General features: G+C 48.1%; 32 non-coding genes across 32 annotated transcripts; all 32 read left to right on the forward strand.

Annotated features, from left to right (window-relative positions):
* Positions 1–379: 379 nt before the first annotated feature.
* Positions 380–452, forward strand: Trnar-ucg. Its single transcript has one exon. It is a non-coding gene; the product is annotated as a tRNA-Arg (tRNA).
* Positions 453–890: 438 nt separating this feature from the next.
* On the forward strand, positions 891–963 carry Trnak-cuu. Its single transcript has one exon. It is a non-coding gene; the product is annotated as a tRNA-Lys (tRNA).
* Positions 964–1284: 321 nt separating this feature from the next.
* Positions 1285–1356, forward strand: Trnat-agu. Its single transcript has one exon. It is a non-coding gene; the product is annotated as a tRNA-Thr (tRNA).
* Positions 1357–1898: 542 nt separating this feature from the next.
* On the forward strand, positions 1899–1971 carry Trnar-ucg. The gene has a single exon. It is a non-coding gene; the product is annotated as a tRNA-Arg (tRNA).
* A 438-nt stretch (positions 1972–2409) lies between these two features.
* On the forward strand, positions 2410–2482 carry Trnak-cuu. Its single transcript has one exon. It is a non-coding gene; the product is annotated as a tRNA-Lys (tRNA).
* Positions 2483–2803: 321 nt separating this feature from the next.
* Trnat-agu lies at positions 2804–2875 on the forward strand. The gene has a single exon. It is a non-coding gene; the product is annotated as a tRNA-Thr (tRNA).
* A 542-nt stretch (positions 2876–3417) lies between these two features.
* Trnar-ucg lies at positions 3418–3490 on the forward strand. Its single transcript has one exon. It is a non-coding gene; the product is annotated as a tRNA-Arg (tRNA).
* Positions 3491–3928: 438 nt separating this feature from the next.
* Trnak-cuu lies at positions 3929–4001 on the forward strand. Its single transcript has one exon. It is a non-coding gene; the product is annotated as a tRNA-Lys (tRNA).
* A 321-nt stretch (positions 4002–4322) lies between these two features.
* On the forward strand, positions 4323–4394 carry Trnat-agu. The gene has a single exon. It is a non-coding gene; the product is annotated as a tRNA-Thr (tRNA).
* A 545-nt stretch (positions 4395–4939) lies between these two features.
* Trnar-ucg lies at positions 4940–5012 on the forward strand. The gene has a single exon. It is a non-coding gene; the product is annotated as a tRNA-Arg (tRNA).
* A 438-nt stretch (positions 5013–5450) lies between these two features.
* On the forward strand, positions 5451–5523 carry Trnak-cuu. The gene has a single exon. It is a non-coding gene; the product is annotated as a tRNA-Lys (tRNA).
* A 321-nt stretch (positions 5524–5844) lies between these two features.
* Positions 5845–5916, forward strand: Trnat-agu. The gene has a single exon. It is a non-coding gene; the product is annotated as a tRNA-Thr (tRNA).
* A 542-nt stretch (positions 5917–6458) lies between these two features.
* Positions 6459–6531, forward strand: Trnar-ucg. The gene has a single exon. It is a non-coding gene; the product is annotated as a tRNA-Arg (tRNA).
* Positions 6532–6969: 438 nt separating this feature from the next.
* On the forward strand, positions 6970–7042 carry Trnak-cuu. The gene has a single exon. It is a non-coding gene; the product is annotated as a tRNA-Lys (tRNA).
* A 321-nt stretch (positions 7043–7363) lies between these two features.
* Trnat-agu lies at positions 7364–7435 on the forward strand. Its single transcript has one exon. It is a non-coding gene; the product is annotated as a tRNA-Thr (tRNA).
* A 542-nt stretch (positions 7436–7977) lies between these two features.
* Positions 7978–8050, forward strand: Trnar-ucg. Its single transcript has one exon. It is a non-coding gene; the product is annotated as a tRNA-Arg (tRNA).
* A 438-nt stretch (positions 8051–8488) lies between these two features.
* On the forward strand, positions 8489–8561 carry Trnak-cuu. Its single transcript has one exon. It is a non-coding gene; the product is annotated as a tRNA-Lys (tRNA).
* Positions 8562–8882: 321 nt separating this feature from the next.
* Positions 8883–8954, forward strand: Trnat-agu. The gene has a single exon. It is a non-coding gene; the product is annotated as a tRNA-Thr (tRNA).
* A 542-nt stretch (positions 8955–9496) lies between these two features.
* On the forward strand, positions 9497–9569 carry Trnar-ucg. Its single transcript has one exon. It is a non-coding gene; the product is annotated as a tRNA-Arg (tRNA).
* A 438-nt stretch (positions 9570–10007) lies between these two features.
* Positions 10008–10080, forward strand: Trnak-cuu. The gene has a single exon. It is a non-coding gene; the product is annotated as a tRNA-Lys (tRNA).
* Positions 10081–10401: 321 nt separating this feature from the next.
* On the forward strand, positions 10402–10473 carry Trnat-agu. The gene has a single exon. It is a non-coding gene; the product is annotated as a tRNA-Thr (tRNA).
* Positions 10474–11018: 545 nt separating this feature from the next.
* On the forward strand, positions 11019–11091 carry Trnar-ucg. Its single transcript has one exon. It is a non-coding gene; the product is annotated as a tRNA-Arg (tRNA).
* A 438-nt stretch (positions 11092–11529) lies between these two features.
* On the forward strand, positions 11530–11602 carry Trnak-cuu. The gene has a single exon. It is a non-coding gene; the product is annotated as a tRNA-Lys (tRNA).
* Positions 11603–11923: 321 nt separating this feature from the next.
* Positions 11924–11995, forward strand: Trnat-agu. Its single transcript has one exon. It is a non-coding gene; the product is annotated as a tRNA-Thr (tRNA).
* A 542-nt stretch (positions 11996–12537) lies between these two features.
* Positions 12538–12610, forward strand: Trnar-ucg. The gene has a single exon. It is a non-coding gene; the product is annotated as a tRNA-Arg (tRNA).
* A 438-nt stretch (positions 12611–13048) lies between these two features.
* Positions 13049–13121, forward strand: Trnak-cuu. The gene has a single exon. It is a non-coding gene; the product is annotated as a tRNA-Lys (tRNA).
* A 321-nt stretch (positions 13122–13442) lies between these two features.
* Positions 13443–13514, forward strand: Trnat-agu. Its single transcript has one exon. It is a non-coding gene; the product is annotated as a tRNA-Thr (tRNA).
* Positions 13515–14056: 542 nt separating this feature from the next.
* Trnar-ucg lies at positions 14057–14129 on the forward strand. The gene has a single exon. It is a non-coding gene; the product is annotated as a tRNA-Arg (tRNA).
* A 438-nt stretch (positions 14130–14567) lies between these two features.
* Trnak-cuu lies at positions 14568–14640 on the forward strand. Its single transcript has one exon. It is a non-coding gene; the product is annotated as a tRNA-Lys (tRNA).
* A 321-nt stretch (positions 14641–14961) lies between these two features.
* On the forward strand, positions 14962–15033 carry Trnat-agu. Its single transcript has one exon. It is a non-coding gene; the product is annotated as a tRNA-Thr (tRNA).
* A 542-nt stretch (positions 15034–15575) lies between these two features.
* Trnar-ucg lies at positions 15576–15648 on the forward strand. Its single transcript has one exon. It is a non-coding gene; the product is annotated as a tRNA-Arg (tRNA).
* A 438-nt stretch (positions 15649–16086) lies between these two features.
* On the forward strand, positions 16087–16159 carry Trnak-cuu. The gene has a single exon. It is a non-coding gene; the product is annotated as a tRNA-Lys (tRNA).
* Positions 16160–16177: the final 18 nt, after the last annotated feature.

Below are 16177 nucleotides of genomic sequence, written 5' to 3' on the forward strand. Positions count from 1 at the left end.
TCCGGAGAATGCCGACGTGAAATACTTAGTTCTTGTGATGTATTTTCTACCCCTGGTAGAGACCCTCGCGGTTGTCGTCGTCGTCGGCGCCGCCGCCGCTTTGGTAATAGCGGCAACTCGCCATTGTATGACATAGGGTGAGGTACCTTCTGCAACCGACTGAGATGGCAGTAAGCGATTGAAGCTGATTTGCAACCTCTTGTTTGATCAGCGTCATAAGGGCTTGAATGTAACTTGCGATGGGACACAGCAAGAAGTAGCGTCGCCTTTTTAGTACTGAAATTGGAGATGGAGAATTGCGTCAAAGATGGGAAATTCATTCCGGCAAGCGTACAAATGGCGAAAATGAGGTGTGTGTGGGGAAGCATATTGCGCCAGTGACCGTGTGGCCTAATGGATAAGGCGTCGGACTTCGGATCCGAAGATTGCAGGTTCGAATCCTGTCACGGTCGAGTTTTTCCAGTTCTGCAAAAGATGCATGCTGTTTTACTGTGTTGTTTGAGTACTACAAAACTAGTTGAAAGTTGCTGCTGTGCGCTTCCTGGCTGCAAACCGGCGTCTACCTGAAGCTCAAGCAAGACAAAGGGGTTGTGTAGCGAAATTTTCGGCACAGTGCCGATCAGGAGAGTTTTCTTGGAACTACTGCGTCTGACTCAGGACCCAAGAGCTACGCCACAGGCGTCTGCGCACAGTCGAGCATGTGTGTTGAATAATGGTGCTGATAGCCACGTATCATTTCAAGTAGATTTGATGCCTTTCGGAGACAATTTTTCATTGAATAGGATTGTAGCTCATTTGTGGCAGCAGGAAATAAGCTGTAGTCAAAAGGATCTTCCATAGAGGGTCGCAGGTCGCATAAATACTGTATGGCTCGTAACGCGTTGTGTGGAGCCCGGCTAGCTCAGTCGGTAGAGCATGAGACTCTTAATCTCAGGGTCGTGGGTTCGAGCCCCACGCTGGGCGGCGCCAAATTTTGTGTCTACGCGGATGCAACCTGCGCCCCTCTCGTGAGCCTTGCGTAATGAACGTAACGGGTTACGACGATGCCTAGCTTCGTATGAATATCAGAGGAATGGTTTTTGAAGCTGAAAGTAACTCTGAAATGAATTAAATGTGTTGTTTTGAAGTTTTAGGCGTACATCGATATCGTGTGAGATGTGTAAGAAAGCAGCAGCTGTGCTAACTAAATACAAATAATGGTCGCTAATGCGGTGCGTTTCCAGCTGAAGGGCTCCGATTCACTAGTCCACAAGAATACAGTACCCGAAAATTGCGCTAGGCGGCGCCTCCTTAGCTCAGTGGCAGAGCGCTGGTCTAGTAAACCAGAGGTTGTGAGTTCGATCCTCACAGGGGGCAAATGAATTTTGTAAAAGCCCCTTCTACCGTAGCCCTTTCGAAAAAAGCGGTCAAGGATAAAAAAAATTATGAATGGGTGCGGTATTAAAGAAGTGCTCTCGCAAATGAATAGTGCGAATGGTGCTATTAAAGTAGGCACCAGAAACTGCTGCTTTTGGCAGTCTCCGGAGAATGCCGACGTGAAATACTTAGTTCTTGTGATGTATTTTCTACCCCTGGTAGAGACCCTCGCGGTTGTCGTCGTCGTCGGCGCCGCCGCCGCTTTGGTAATAGCGGCAACTCGCCATTGTATGACATAGGGTGAGGTACCTTCTGCAACCGACTGAGATGGCAGTAAGCGATTGAAGCTGATTTGCAACCTCTTGTTTGATCAGCGTCATAAGGGCTTGAATGTAACTTGCGATGGGACACAGCAAGAAGTAGCGTCGCCTTTTTAGTACTGAAATTGGAGATGGAGAATTGCGTCAAAGATGGGAAATTCATTCCGGCAAGCGTACAAATGGCGAAAATGAGGTGTGTGTGGGGAAGCATATTGCGCCAGTGACCGTGTGGCCTAATGGATAAGGCGTCGGACTTCGGATCCGAAGATTGCAGGTTCGAATCCTGTCACGGTCGAGTTTTTCCAGTTCTGCAAAAGATGCATGCTGTTTTACTGTGTTGTTTGAGTACTACAAAACTAGTTGAAAGTTGCTGCTGTGCGCTTCCTGGCTGCAAACCGGCGTCTACCTGAAGCTCAAGCAAGACAAAGGGGTTGTGTAGCGAAATTTTCGGCACAGTGCCGATCAGGAGAGTTTTCTTGGAACTACTGCGTCTGACTCAGGACCCAAGAGCTACGCCACAGGCGTCTGCGCACAGTCGAGCATGTGTGTTGAATAATGGTGCTGATAGCCACGTATCATTTCAAGTAGATTTGATGCCTTTTGGAGACAATTTTTCATTGAATAGGATTGTAGCTCATTTGTGGCAGCAGGAAATAAGCTGTAGTCAAAAGGATCTTCCATAGAGGGTCGCAGGTCGCATAAATACTGTATGGCTCGTAACGCGTTGTGTGGAGCCCGGCTAGCTCAGTCGGTAGAGCATGAGACTCTTAATCTCAGGGTCGTGGGTTCGAGCCCCACGCTGGGCGGCGCCAAATTTTGTGTCTACGCGGATGCAACCTGCGCCCCTCTCGTGAGCCTTGCGTAATGAACGTAACGGGTTACGACGATGCCTAGCTTCGTATGAATATCAGAGGAATGGTTTTTGAAGCTGAAAGTAACTCTGAAATGAATTAAATGTGTTGTTTTGAAGTTTTAGGCGTACATCGATATCGTGTGAGATGTGTAAGAAAGCAGCAGCTGTGCTAACTAAATACAAATAATGGTCGCTAATGCGGTGCGTTTCCAGCTGAAGGGCTCCGATTCACTAGTCCACAAGAATACAGTACCCGAAAATTGCGCTAGGCGGCGCCTCCTTAGCTCAGTGGCAGAGCGCTGGTCTAGTAAACCAGAGGTCGTGAGTTCGATCCTCACAGGGGGCAAATGAATTTTGTAAAAGCCCCTTCTACCGTAGCCCTTTCGAAAAAAGCGGTCAAGGATAAAAAAAATTATGAATGGGTGCGGTATTAAAGAAGTGCTCTCGCAAATGAATAGTGCGAATGGTGCTATCAAAGTAGGCACCAGAAACTGCTGCTTTTGGCAGTCTCCGGAGAATGCCGACGTGAAATACTTAGTTCTTGTGATGTATTTTCTACCCCTGGTAGAGACCCTCGCGGTTGTCGTCGTCGTCGGCGCCGCCGCCGCTTTGGTAATAGCGGCAACTCGCCATTGTATGACATAGGGTGAGGTACCTTCTGCAACCGACTGAGATGGCAGTAAGCGATTGAAGCTGATTTGCAACCTCTTGTTTGATCAGCGTCATAAGGGCTTGAATGTAACTTGCGATGGGACACAGCAAGAAGTAGCGTCGCCTTTTTAGTACTGAAATTGGAGATGGAGAATTGCGTCAAAGATGGGAAATTCATTCCGGCAAGCGTACAAATGGCGAAAATGAGGTGTGTGTGGGGAAGCATATTGCGCCAGTGACCGTGTGGCCTAATGGATAAGGCGTCGGACTTCGGATCCGAAGATTGCAGGTTCGAATCCTGTCACGGTCGAGTTTTTCCAGTTCTGCAAAAGATGCATGCTGTTTTACTGTGTTGTTTGAGTACTACAAAACTAGTTGAAAGTTGCTGCTGTGCGCTTCCTGGCTGCAAACCGGCGTCTACCTGAAGCTCAAGCAAGACAAAGGGGTTGTGTAGCGAAATTTTCGGCACAGTGCCGATCAGGAGAGTTTTCTTGGAACTACTGCGTCTGACTCAGGACCCAAGAGCTACGCCACAGGCGTCTGCGCACAGTCGAGCATGTGTGTTGAATAATGGTGCTGATAGCCACGTATCATTTCAAGTAGATTTGATGCCTTTCGGAGACAATTTTTCATTGAATAGGATTGTAGCTCATTTGTGGCAGCAGGAAATAAGCTGTAGTCAAAAGGATCTTCCATAGAGGGTCGCAGGTCGCATAAATACTGTATGGCTCGTAACGCGTTGTGTGGAGCCCGGCTAGCTCAGTCGGTAGAGCATGAGACTCTTAATCTCAGGGTCGTGGGTTCGAGCCCCACGCTGGGCGGCGCCAAATTTTGTGTCTACGCGGATGCAACCTGCGCCCCTCTCGTGAGCCTTGCGTAATGAACGTAACGGGTTACGACGATGCCTAGCTTCGTATGAATATCAGAGGAATGGTTTTTGAAGCTGAAAGTAACTCTGAAATGAATTAAATGTGTTGTTTTGAAGTTTTAGGCGTACATCGATATCGTGTGAGATGTGTAAGAAAGCAGCAGCTGTGCTAACTAAATACAAATAATGGTCGCTAATGCGGTGCGTTTCCAGCTGAAGGGCTCCGATTCACTAGTCCACAAGAATACAGTACCCGAAAATTGCGCTAGGCGGCGCCTCCTTAGCTCAGTGGCAGAGCGCTGGTCTAGTAAACCAGAGGTCGTGAGTTCGATCCTCACAGGGGGCAAATGAATTTTGTAAAAGCCCCTTCTACCGTAGCCCTTTCGAAAAAAGCGGTCAAGGATAAAAAAAATTATGAATGGGTGCGGTATTAAAGAAGTGCTCTCGCAAATGAATAGTGCGAATGGTGCTATTAAAGTAGGCACCAGAAACTGCTGCTTTTGGCAGTCTCCGGAGAATGCCGACGTGAAATACTTAGTTCTTGTGATGTATTTTCTACCCCTGGTAGAGACCCTCGCGGTTGTCGTCGTCGTCGTCGGCGCCGCCGCCGCTTTGGTAATAGCGGCAACTCGCCATTGTATGACATAGGGTGAGGTACCTTCTGCAACCGACTGAGATGGCAGTAAGCGATTGAAGCTGATTTGCAACCTCTTGTTTGATCAGCGTCATAAGGGCTTGAATGTAACTTGCGATGGGACACAGCAAGAAGTAGCGTCGCCTTTTTAGTACTGAAATTGGAGATGGAGAATTGCGTCAAAGATGGGAAATTCATTCCGGCAAGCGTACAAATGGCAAAAATGAGGTGTGTGTGGGGAAGCATATTGCGCCAGTGACCGTGTGGCCTAATGGATAAGGCGTCGGACTTCGGATCCGAAGATTGCAGGTTCGAATCCTGTCACGGTCGAGTTTTTCCAGTTCTGCAAAAGATGCATGCTGTTTTACTGTGTTGTTTGAGTACTACAAAACTAGTTGAAAGTTGCTGCTGTGCGCTTCCTGGCTGCAAACCGGCGTCTACCTGAAGCTCAAACAAGACAAAGGGGTTGTGTAGCGAAATTTTCGGCACAGTGCCGATCAGGAGAGTTTTCTTGGAACTACTGCGTCTGACTCAGGACCCAAGAGCTACGCCACAGGCGTCTGCGCACAGTCGAGCATGTGTGTTGAATAATGGTGCTGATAGCCACGTATCATTTCAAGTAGATTTGATGCCTTTCGGAGACAATTTTTCATTGAATAGGATTGTAGCTCATTTGTGGCAGCAGGAAATAAGCTGTAGTCAAAAGGATCTTCCATAGAGGGTCGCAGGTCGCATAAATACTGTATGGCTCGTAACGCGTAGTGTGGAGCCCGGCTAGCTCAGTCGGTAGAGCATGAGACTCTTAATCTCAGGGTCGTGGGTTCGAGCCCCACGCTGGGCGGCGCCAAATTTTGTGTCTACGCGGATGCAACCTGCGCCCCTCTCGTGAGCCTTGCGTAATGAACGTAACGGGTTACGACGATGCCTAGCTTCGTATGAATATCAGAGGAATGGTTTTTGAAGCTGAAAGTAACTCTGAAATGAATTAAATGTGTTGTTTTGAAGTTTTAGGCGTACATCGATATCGTGTGGGATGTGTAAGAAAGCAGCAGCTGTGCTAACTAAATACAAATAATGGTCGCTAATGCGGTGCGTTTCCAGCTGAAGGGCTCCGATTCACTAGTCCACAAGAATACAGTACCCGAAAATTGCGCTAGGCGGCGCCTCCTTAGCTCAGTGGCAGAGCGCTGGTCTAGTAAACCAGAGGTCGTGAGTTCGATCCTCACAGGGGGCAAATGAATTTTGTAAAAGCCCCTTCTACCGTAGCCCTTTCGAAAAAAGCGGTCAAGGATAAAAAAAATTATGAATGGGTGCGGTATTAAAGAAGTGCTCTCGCAAATGAATAGTGCGAATGGTGCTATTAAAGTAGGCACCAGAAACTGCTGCTTTTGGCAGTCTCCGGAGAATGCCGACGTGAAATACTTAGTTCTTGTGATGTATTTTCTACCCCTGGTAGAGACCCTCGCGGTTGTCGTCGTCGTCGGCGCCGCCGCCGCTTTGGTAATAGCGGCAACTCGCCATTGTATGACATAGGGTGAGGTACCTTCTGCAACCGACTGAGATGGCAGTAAGCGATTGAAGCTGATTTGCAACCTCTTGTTTGATCAGCGTCATAAGGGCTTGAATGTAACTTGCGATGGGACACAGCAAGAAGTAGCGTCGCCTTTTTAGTACTGAAATTGGAGATGGAGAATTGCGTCAAAGATGGGAAATTCATTCCGGCAAGCGTACAAATGGCGACAATGAGGTGTGTGTGGGGAAGCATATTGCGCCAGTGACCGTGTGGCCTAATGGATAAGGCGTCGGACTTCGGATCCGAAGATTGCAGGTTCGAATCCTGTCACGGTCGAGTTCTTCCAGTTCTGCAAAAGATGCATGCTGTTTTACTGTGTTGTTTGAGTACTACAAAACTAGTTGAAAGTTGCTGCTGTGCGCTTCCTGGCTGCAAACCGGCGTCTACCTGAAGCTCAAGCAAGACAAAGGGGTTGTGTAGCGAAATTTTCGGCACAGTGCCGATCAGGAGAGTTTTCTTGGAACTACTGCGTCTGACTCAGGACCCAAGAGCTACGCCACAGGCGTCTGCGCACAGTCGAGCATGTGTGTTGAATAATGGTGCTGATAGCCACGTATCATTTCAAGTAGATTTGATGCCTTTCGGAGACAATTTTTCATTGAATAGGATTGTAGCTCATTTGTGGCAGCAGGAAATAAGCTGTAGTCAAAAGGATCTTCCATAGAGGGTCGCAGGTCGCATAAATACTGTATGGCTCGTAACGCGTTGTGTGGAGCCCGGCTAGCTCAGTCGGTAGAGCATGAGACTCTTAATCTCAGGGTCGTGGGTTCGAGCCCCACGCTGGGCGGCGCCAAATTTTGTGTCTACGCGGATGCAACCTGCGCCCCTCTCGTGAGCCTTGCGTAATGAACGTAACGGGTTACGACGATGCCTAGCTTCGTATGAATATCAGAGGAATGGTTTTTGAAGCTGAAAGTAACTCTGAAATGAATTAAATGTGTTGTTTTGAAGTTTTAGGCGTACATCGATATCGTGTGAGATGTGTAAGAAAGCAGCAGCTGTGCTAACTAAATACAAATAATGGTCGCTAATGCGGTGCGTTTCCAGCTGAAGGGCTCCGATTCACTAGTCCACAAGAATACAGTACCCGAAAATTGCGCTAGGTGGCGCCTCCTTAGCTCAGTGGCAGAGCGCTGGTCTAGTAAACCAGAGGTCGTGAGTTCGATCCTCACAGGGGGCAAATGAATTTTGTAAAAGCCCATTCTACCGTAGCCCTTTCGAAAAAAGCGGTCAAGGATAAAAAAAATTATGAATGGGTGCGGTATTAAAGAAGTGCTCTCGCAAATGAATAGTGCGAATGGTGCTATTAAAGTAGGCACCAGAAACTGCTGCTTTTGGCAGTCTCCGGAGAATGCCGACGTGAAATACTTAGTTCTTGTGATGTATTTTCTACCCCTGGTAGAGACCCTCGCGGTTGTCGTCGTCGTCGGCGCCGCCGCCGCTTTGGTAATAGCGGCAACTCGCCATTGTATGACATAGGGTGAGGTACCTTCTGCAACCGACTGAGATGGCAGTAAGCGATTGAAGCTGATTTGCAACCTCTTGTTTGATCAGCGTCATAAGGGCTTGAATGTAACTTGCGATGGGACACAGCAAGAAGTAGCGTCGCCTTTTTAGTACTGAAATTGGAGATGGAGAATTGCGTCAAAGATGGGAAATTCATTCCGGCAAGCGTACAAATGGCAAAAATGAGGTGTGTGTGGGGAAGCATATTGCGCCAGTGACCGTGTGGCCTAATGGATAAGGCGTCGGACTTCGGATCCGAAGATTGCAGGTTCGAATCCTGTCACGGTCGAGTTCTTCCAGTTCTGCAAAAGATGCATGCTGTTTTACTGTGTTGTTTGAGTACTACAAAACTAGTTGAAAGTTGCTGCTGTGCGCTTCCTGGCTGCAAACCGGCGTCTACCTGAAGCTCAAGCAAGACAAAGGGGTTGTGTAGCGAAATTTTCGGCACAGTGCCGATCAGGAGAGTTTTCTTGGAACTACTGCGTCTGACTCAGGACCCAAGAGCTACGCCACAGGCGTCTGCGCACAGTCGAGCATGTGTGTTGAATAATGGTGCTGATAGCCACGTATCATTTCAAGTAGATTTGATGCCTTTCGGAGACAATTTTTCATTGAATAGGATTGTAGCTCATTTGTGGCAGCAGGAAATAAGCTGTAGTCAAAAGGATCTTCCATAGAGGGTCGCAGGTCGCATAAATACTGTATGGCTCGTAACGCGTTGTGTGGAGCCCGGCTAGCTCAGTCGGTAGAGCATGAGACTCTTAATCTCAGGGTCGTGGGTTCGAGCCCCACGCTGGGCGGCGCCAAATTTTGTGTCTACGCGGATGCAACCTGCGCCCCTCTCGTGAGCCTTGCGTAATGAACGTAACGGGTTACGACGATGCCTAGCTTCGTATGAATATCAGAGGAATGGTTTTTGAAGCTGAAAGTAACTCTGAAATGAATTAAATGTGTTGTTTTGAAGTTTTAGGCGTACATCGATATCGTGTGAGATGTGTAAGAAAGCAGCAGCTGTGCTAACTAAATACAAATAATGGTCGCTAATGCGGTGCGTTTCCAGCTGAAGGGCTCCGATTCACTAGTCCACAAGAATACAGTACCCGAAAATTGCGCTAGGTGGCGCCTCCTTAGCTCAGTGGCAGAGCGCTGGTCTAGTAAACCAGAGGTCGTGAGTTCGATCCTCACAGGGGGCAAATGAATTTTGTAAAAGCCCATTCTACCGTAGCCCTTTCGAAAAAAGCGGTCAAGGATAAAAAAAATTATGAATGGGTGCGGTATTAAAGAAGTGCTCTCGCAAATGAATAGTGCGAATGGTGCTATTAAAGTAGGCACCAGAAACTGCTGCTTTTGGCAGTCTCCGGAGAATGCCGACGTGAAATACTTAGTTCTTGTGATGTATTTTCTACCCCTGGTAGAGACCCTCGCGGTTGTCGTCGTCGTCGGCGCCGCCGCCGCTTTGGTAATAGCGGCAACTCGCCATTGTATGACATAGGGTGAGGTACCTTCTGCAACCGACTGAGATGGCAGTAAGCGATTGAAGCTGATTTGCAACCTCTTGTTTGATCAGCGTCATAAGGGCTCGAATGTAACTTGCGATGGGACACAGCAAGAAGTAGCGTCGCCTTTTTAGTACTGAAATTGGAGATGGAGAATTGCGTCAAAGATGGGAAATTCATTCCGGCAAGCGTACAAATGGCGAAAATGAGGTGTGTGTGGGGAAGCATATTGCGCCAGTGACCGTGTGGCCTAATGGATAAGGCGTCGGACTTCGGATCCGAAGATTGCAGGTTCGAATCCTGTCACGGTCGAGTTTTTCCAGTTCTGCAAAAGATGCATGCTGTTTTACTGTGTTGTTTGAGTACTACAAAACTAGTTGAAAGTTGCTGCTGTGCGCTTCCTGGCTGCAAACCGGCGTCTACCTGAAGCTCAAGCAAGACAAAGGGGTTGTGTAGCGAAATTTTCGGCACAGTGCCGATCAGGAGAGTTTTCTTGGAACTACTGCGTCTGACTCAGGACCCAAGAGCTACGCCACAGGCGTCTGCGCACAGTCGAGCATGTGTGTTGAATAATGGTGCTGATAGCCACGTATCATTTCAAGTAGATTTGATGCCTTTCGGAGACAATTTTTCATTGAATAGGATTGTAGCTCATTTGTGGCAGCAGGAAATAAGCTGTAGTCAAAAGGATCTTCCATAGAGGGTCGCAGGTCGCATAAATACTGTATGGCTCGTAACGCGTTGTGTGGAGCCCGGCTAGCTCAGTCGGTAGAGCATGAGACTCTTAATCTCAGGGTCGTGGGTTCGAGCCCCACGCTGGGCGGCGCCAAATTTTGTGTCTACGCGGATGCAACCTGCGCCCCTCTCGTGAGCCTTGCGTAATGAACGTAACGGGTTACGACGATGCCTAGCTTCGTATGAATATCAGAGGAATGGTTTTTGAAGCTGAAAGTAACTCTGAAATGAATTAAATGTGTTGTTTTGAAGTTTTAGGCGTACATCGATATCGTGTGAGATGTGTAAGAAAGCAGCAGCTGTGCTAACTAAATACAAATAATGGTCGCTAATGCGGTGCGTTTCCAGCTGAAGGGCTCCGATTCACTAGTCCACAAGAATACAGTACCCGAAAATTGCGCTAGGCGGCGCCTCCTTAGCTCAGTGGCAGAGCGCTGGTCTAGTAAACCAGAGGTCGTGAGTTCGATCCTCACAGGGGGCAAATGAATTTTGTAAAAGCCCCTTCTACCGTAGCCCTTTCGAAAAAAGCGGTCAAGGATAAAAAAAATTATGAATGGGTGCGGTATTAAAGAAGTGCTCTCGCAAATGAATAGTGCGAATGGTGCTATTAAAGTAGGCACCAGAAACTGCTGCTTTTGGCAGTCTCCGGAGAATGCCGACGTGAAATACTTAGTTCTTGTGATGTATTTTCTACCCCTGGTAGAGACCCTCGCGGTTGTCGTCGTCGTCGTCGGCGCCGCCGCCGCTTTGGTAATAGCGGCAACTCGCCATTGTATGACATAGGGTGAGGTACCTTCTGCAACCGACTGAGATGGCAGTAAGCGATTGAAGCTGATTTGCAACCTCTTGTTTGATCAGCGTCATAAGGGCTTGAATGTAACTTGCGATGGGACACAGCAAGAAGTAGCGTCGCCTTTTTAGTACTGAAATTGGAGATGGAGAATTGCGTCAAAGATGGGAAATTCATTCCGGCAAGCGTACAAATGGCGAAAATGAGGTGTGTGTGGGGAAGCATATTGCGCCAGTGACCGTGTGGCCTAATGGATAAGGCGTCGGACTTCGGATCCGAAGATTGCAGGTTCGAATCCCGTCACGGTCGAGTTTTTCCAGTTCTGCAAAAGATGCATGCTGTTTTACTGTGTTGTTTGAGTACTACAAAACTAGTTGAAAGTTGCTGCTGTGCGCTTCCTGGCTGCAAACCGGCGTCTACCTGAAGCTCAAGCAAGACAAAGGGGTTGTGTAGCGAAATTTTCGGCACAGTGCCGATCAGGAGAGTTTTCTTGGAACTACTGCGTCTGACTCAGGACCCAAGAGCTACGCCACAGGCGTCTGCGCACAGTCGAGCATGTGTGTTGAATAATGGTGCTGATAGCCACGTATCATTTCAAGTAGATTTGATGCCTTTCGGAGACAATTTTTCATTGAATAGGATTGTAGCTCATTTGTGGCAGCAGGAAATAAGCTGTAGTCAAAAGGATCTTCCATAGAGGGTCGCAGGTCGCATAAATACTGTATGGCTCGTAACGCGTTGTGTGGAGCCCGGCTAGCTCAGTCGGTAGAGCATGAGACTCTTAATCTCAGGGTCGTGGGTTCGAGCCCCACGCTGGGCGGCGCCAAATTTTGTGTCTACGCGGATGCAACCTGCGCCCCTCTCGTGAGCCTTGCGTAATGAACGTAACGGGTTACGACGATGCCTAGCTTCGTATGAATATCAGAGGAATGGTTTTTGAAGCTGAAAGTAACTCTGAAATGAATTAAATGTGTTGTTTTGAAGTTTTAGGCGTACATCGATATCGTGTGAGATGTGTAAGAAAGCAGCAGCTGTGCTAACTAAATACAAATAATGGTCGCTAATGCGGTGCGTTTCCAGCTGAAGGGCTCCGATTCACTAGTCCACAAGAATACAGTACCCGAAAATTGCGCTAGGTGGCGCCTCCTTAGCTCAGTGGCAGAGCGCTGGTCTAGTAAACCAGAGGTCGTGAGTTCGATCCTCACAGGGGGCAAATGAATTTTGTAAAAGCCCATTCTACCGTAGCCCTTTCGAAAAAAGCGGTCAAGGATAAAAAAAATTATGAATGGGTGCGGTATTAAAGAAGTGCTCTCGCAAATGAATAGTGCGAATGGTGCTATTAAAGTAGGCACCAGAAACTGCTGCTTTTGGCAGTCTCCGGAGAATGCCGACGTGAAATACTTAGTTCTTGTGATGTATTTTCTACCCCTGGTAGAGACCCTCGCGGTTGTCGTCGTCGTCGGCGCCGCCGCCGCTTTGGTAATAGCGGCAACTCGCCATTGTATGACATAGGGTGAGGTACCTTCTGCAACCGACTGAGATGGCAGTAAGCGATTGAAGCTGATTTGCAACCTCTTGTTTGATCAGCGTCATAAGGGCTCGAATGTAACTTGCGATGGGACACAGCAAGAAGTAGCGTCGCCTTTTTAGTACTGAAATTGGAGATGGAGAATTGCGTCAAAGATGGGAAATTCATTCCGGCAAGCGTACAAATGGCGAAAATGAGGTGTGTGTGGGGAAGCATATTGCGCCAGTGACCGTGTGGCCTAATGGATAAGGCGTCGGACTTCGGATCCGAAGATTGCAGGTTCGAATCCTGTCACGGTCGAGTTTTTCCAGTTCTGCAAAAGATGCATGCTGTTTTACTGTGTTGTTTGAGTACTACAAAACTAGTTGAAAGTTGCTGCTGTGCGCTTCCTGGCTGCAAACCGGCGTCTACCTGAAGCTCAAACAAGACAAAGGGGTTGTGTAGCGAAATTTTCGGCACAGTGCCGATCAGGAGAGTTTTCTTGGAACTACTGCGTCTGACTCAGGACCCAAGAGCTACGCCACAGGCGTCTGCGCACAGTCGAGCATGTGTGTTGAATAATGGTGCTGATAGCCACGTATCATTTCAAGTAGATTTGATGCCTTTCGGAGACAATTTTTCATTGAATAGGATTGTAGCTCATTTGTGGCAGCAGGAAATAAGCTGTAGTCAAAAGGATCTTCCATAGAGGGTCGCAGGTCGCATAAATACTGTATGGCTCGTAACGCGTAGTGTGGAGCCCGGCTAGCTCAGTCGGTAGAGCATGAGACTCTTAATCTCAGGGTCGTGGGTTCGAGCCCCACGCTGGGCGGCGCCAAATTTTGTGTCTACGCGGATGCAACCTGCGCCCCTCTCGTGAGCCTTGCGTAATGAACGTAACGGGTTACGACGATGCCTAGCTTCGTATGAATATCAGAGGAATGGTTTTTGAAGCTGAAAGTAACTCTGAAATGAATTAAATGTGTTGTTTTGAAGTTTTAGGCGTACATCGATATCGTGTGGGATGTGTAAGAAAGCAGCAGCTGTGCTAACTAAATACAAATAATGGTCGCTAATGCGGTGCGTTTCCAGCTGAAGGGCTCCGATTCACTAGTCCACAAGAATACAGTACCCGAAAATTGCGCTAGGCGGCGCCTCCTTAGCTCAGTGGCAGAGCGCTGGTCTAGTAAACCAGAGGTCGTGAGTTCGATCCTCACAGGGGGCAAATGAATTTTGTAAAAGCCCCTTCTACCGTAGCCCTTTCGAAAAAAGCGGTCAAGGATAAAAAAAATTATGAATGGGTGCGGTATTAAAGAAGTGCTCTCGCAAATGAATAGTGCGAATGGTGCTATTAAAGTAGGCACCAGAAACTGCTGCTTTTGGCAGTCTCCGGAGAATGCCGACGTGAAATACTTAGTTCTTGTGATGTATTTTCTACCCCTGGTAGAGACCCTCGCGGTTGTCGTCGTCGTCGGCGCCGCCGCCGCTTTGGTAATAGCGGCAACTCGCCATTGTATGACATAGGGTGAGGTACCTTCTGCAACCGACTGAGATGGCAGTAAGCGATTGAAGCTGATTTGCAACCTCTTGTTTGATCAGCGTCATAAGGGCTTGAATGTAACTTGCGATGGGACACAGCAAGAAGTAGCGTCGCCTTTTTAGTACTGAAATTGGAGATGGAGAATTGCGTCAAAGATGGGAAATTCATTCCGGCAAGCGTACAAATGGCGACAATGAGGTGTGTGTGGGGAAGCATATTGCGCCAGTGACCGTGTGGCCTAATGGATAAGGCGTCGGACTTCGGATCCGAAGATTGCAGGTTCGAATCCTGTCACGGTCGAGTTCTTCCAGTTCTGCAAAAGATGCATGCTGTTTTACTGTGTTGTTTGAGTACTACAAAACTAGTTGAAAGTTGCTGCTGTGCGCTTCCTGGCTGCAAACCGGCGTCTACCTGAAGCTCAAGCAAGACAAAGGGGTTGTGTAGCGAAATTTTCGGCACAGTGCCGATCAGGAGAGTTTTCTTGGAACTACTGCGTCTGACTCAGGACCCAAGAGCTACGCCACAGGCGTCTGCGCACAGTCGAGCATGTGTGTTGAATAATGGTGCTGATAGCCACGTATCATTTCAAGTAGATTTGATGCCTTTCGGAGACAATTTTTCATTGAATAGGATTGTAGCTCATTTGTGGCAGCAGGAAATAAGCTGTAGTCAAAAGGATCTTCCATAGAGGGTCGCAGGTCGCATAAATACTGTATGGCTCGTAACGCGTTGTGTGGAGCCCGGCTAGCTCAGTCGGTAGAGCATGAGACTCTTAATCTCAGGGTCGTGGGTTCGAGCCCCACGCTGGGCGGCGCCAAATTTTGTGTCTACGCGGATGCAACCTGCGCCCCTCTCGTGAGCCTTGCGTAATGAACGTAACGGGTTACGACGATGCCTAGCTTCGTATGAATATCAGAGGAATGGTTTTTGAAGCTGAAAGTAACTCTGAAATGAATTAAATGTGTTGTTTTGAAGTTTTAGGCGTACATCGATATCGTGTGAGATGTGTAAGAAAGCAGCAGCTGTGCTAACTAAATACAAATAATGGTCGCTAATGCGGTGCGTTTCCAGCTGAAGGGCTCCGATTCACTAGTCCACAAGAATACAGTACCCGAAAATTGCGCTAGGTGGCGCCTCCTTAGCTCAGTGGCAGAGCGCTGGTCTAGTAAACCAGAGGTCGTGAGTTCGATCCTCACAGGGGGCAAATGAATTTTGTAAAAGCCCATTCTACCGTAGCCCTTTCGAAAAAAGCGGTCAAGGATAAAAAAAATTATGAATGGGTGCGGTATTAAAGAAGTGCTCTCGCAAATGAATAGTGCGAATGGTGCTATTAAAGTAGGCACCAGAAACTGCTGCTTTTGGCAGTCTCCGGAGAATGCCGACGTGAAATACTTAGTTCTTGTGATGTATTTTCTACCCCTGGTAGAGACCCTCGCGGTTGTCGTCGTCGTCGGCGCCGCCGCCGCTTTGGTAATAGCGGCAACTCGCCATTGTATGACATAGGGTGAGGTACCTTCTGCAACCGACTGAGATGGCAGTAAGCGATTGAAGCTGATTTGCAACCTCTTGTTTGATCAGCGTCATAAGGGCTTGAATGTAACTTGCGATGGGACACAGCAAGAAGTAGCGTCGCCTTTTTAGTACTGAAATTGGAGATGGAGAATTGCGTCAAAGATGGGAAATTCATTCCGGGAAGCGTACAAATGGCGACAATGAGGTGTGTGTGGGGAAGCATATTGCGCCAGTGACCGTGTGGCCTAATGGATAAGGCGTCGGACTTCGGATCCGAAGATTGCAGGTTCGAATCCTGTCACGGTCGAGTTCTTCCAGTTCTGCAAAAGATGCATGCTGTTTTACTGTGTTGTTTGAGTACTACAAAACTAGTTGAAAGTTGCTGCTGTGCGCTTCCTGGCTGCAAACCGGCGTCTACCTGAAGCTCAAACAAGACAAAGGGGTTGTGTAGCGAAATTTTGGGCACAGTGCCGATCAGGAGAGTTTTCTTGGAACTACTGCGTCTGACTCAGGACCCAAGAGCTACGCCACAGGCGTCTGCGCACAGTCGAGCATGTGTGTTGAATAATGGTGCTGATAGCCACGTATCATTTCAAGTAGATTTGATGCCTTTCGGAGACAATTTTTCATTGAATAGGATTGTAGCTCATTTGTGGCAGCAGGAAATAAGCTGTAGTCAAAAGGATCTTCCATAGAGGGTCGCAGGTCGCATAAATACTGTATGGCTCGTAACGCGTAGTGTGGAGCCCGGCTAGCTCAGTCGGTAGAGCATGAGACTCTTAATCTCAGGGTCGTGGGTTCGAGCCCCACGCTGGGCGGCGCCAAATTTTGTGTCT

Source organism: Schistocerca americana, chromosome 7, assembly GCF_021461395.2.
Source record: "Schistocerca americana isolate TAMUIC-IGC-003095 chromosome 7, iqSchAmer2.1, whole genome shotgun sequence".
Lineage (NCBI taxonomy): Eukaryota > Metazoa > Arthropoda > Insecta > Orthoptera > Acrididae > Schistocerca > Schistocerca americana.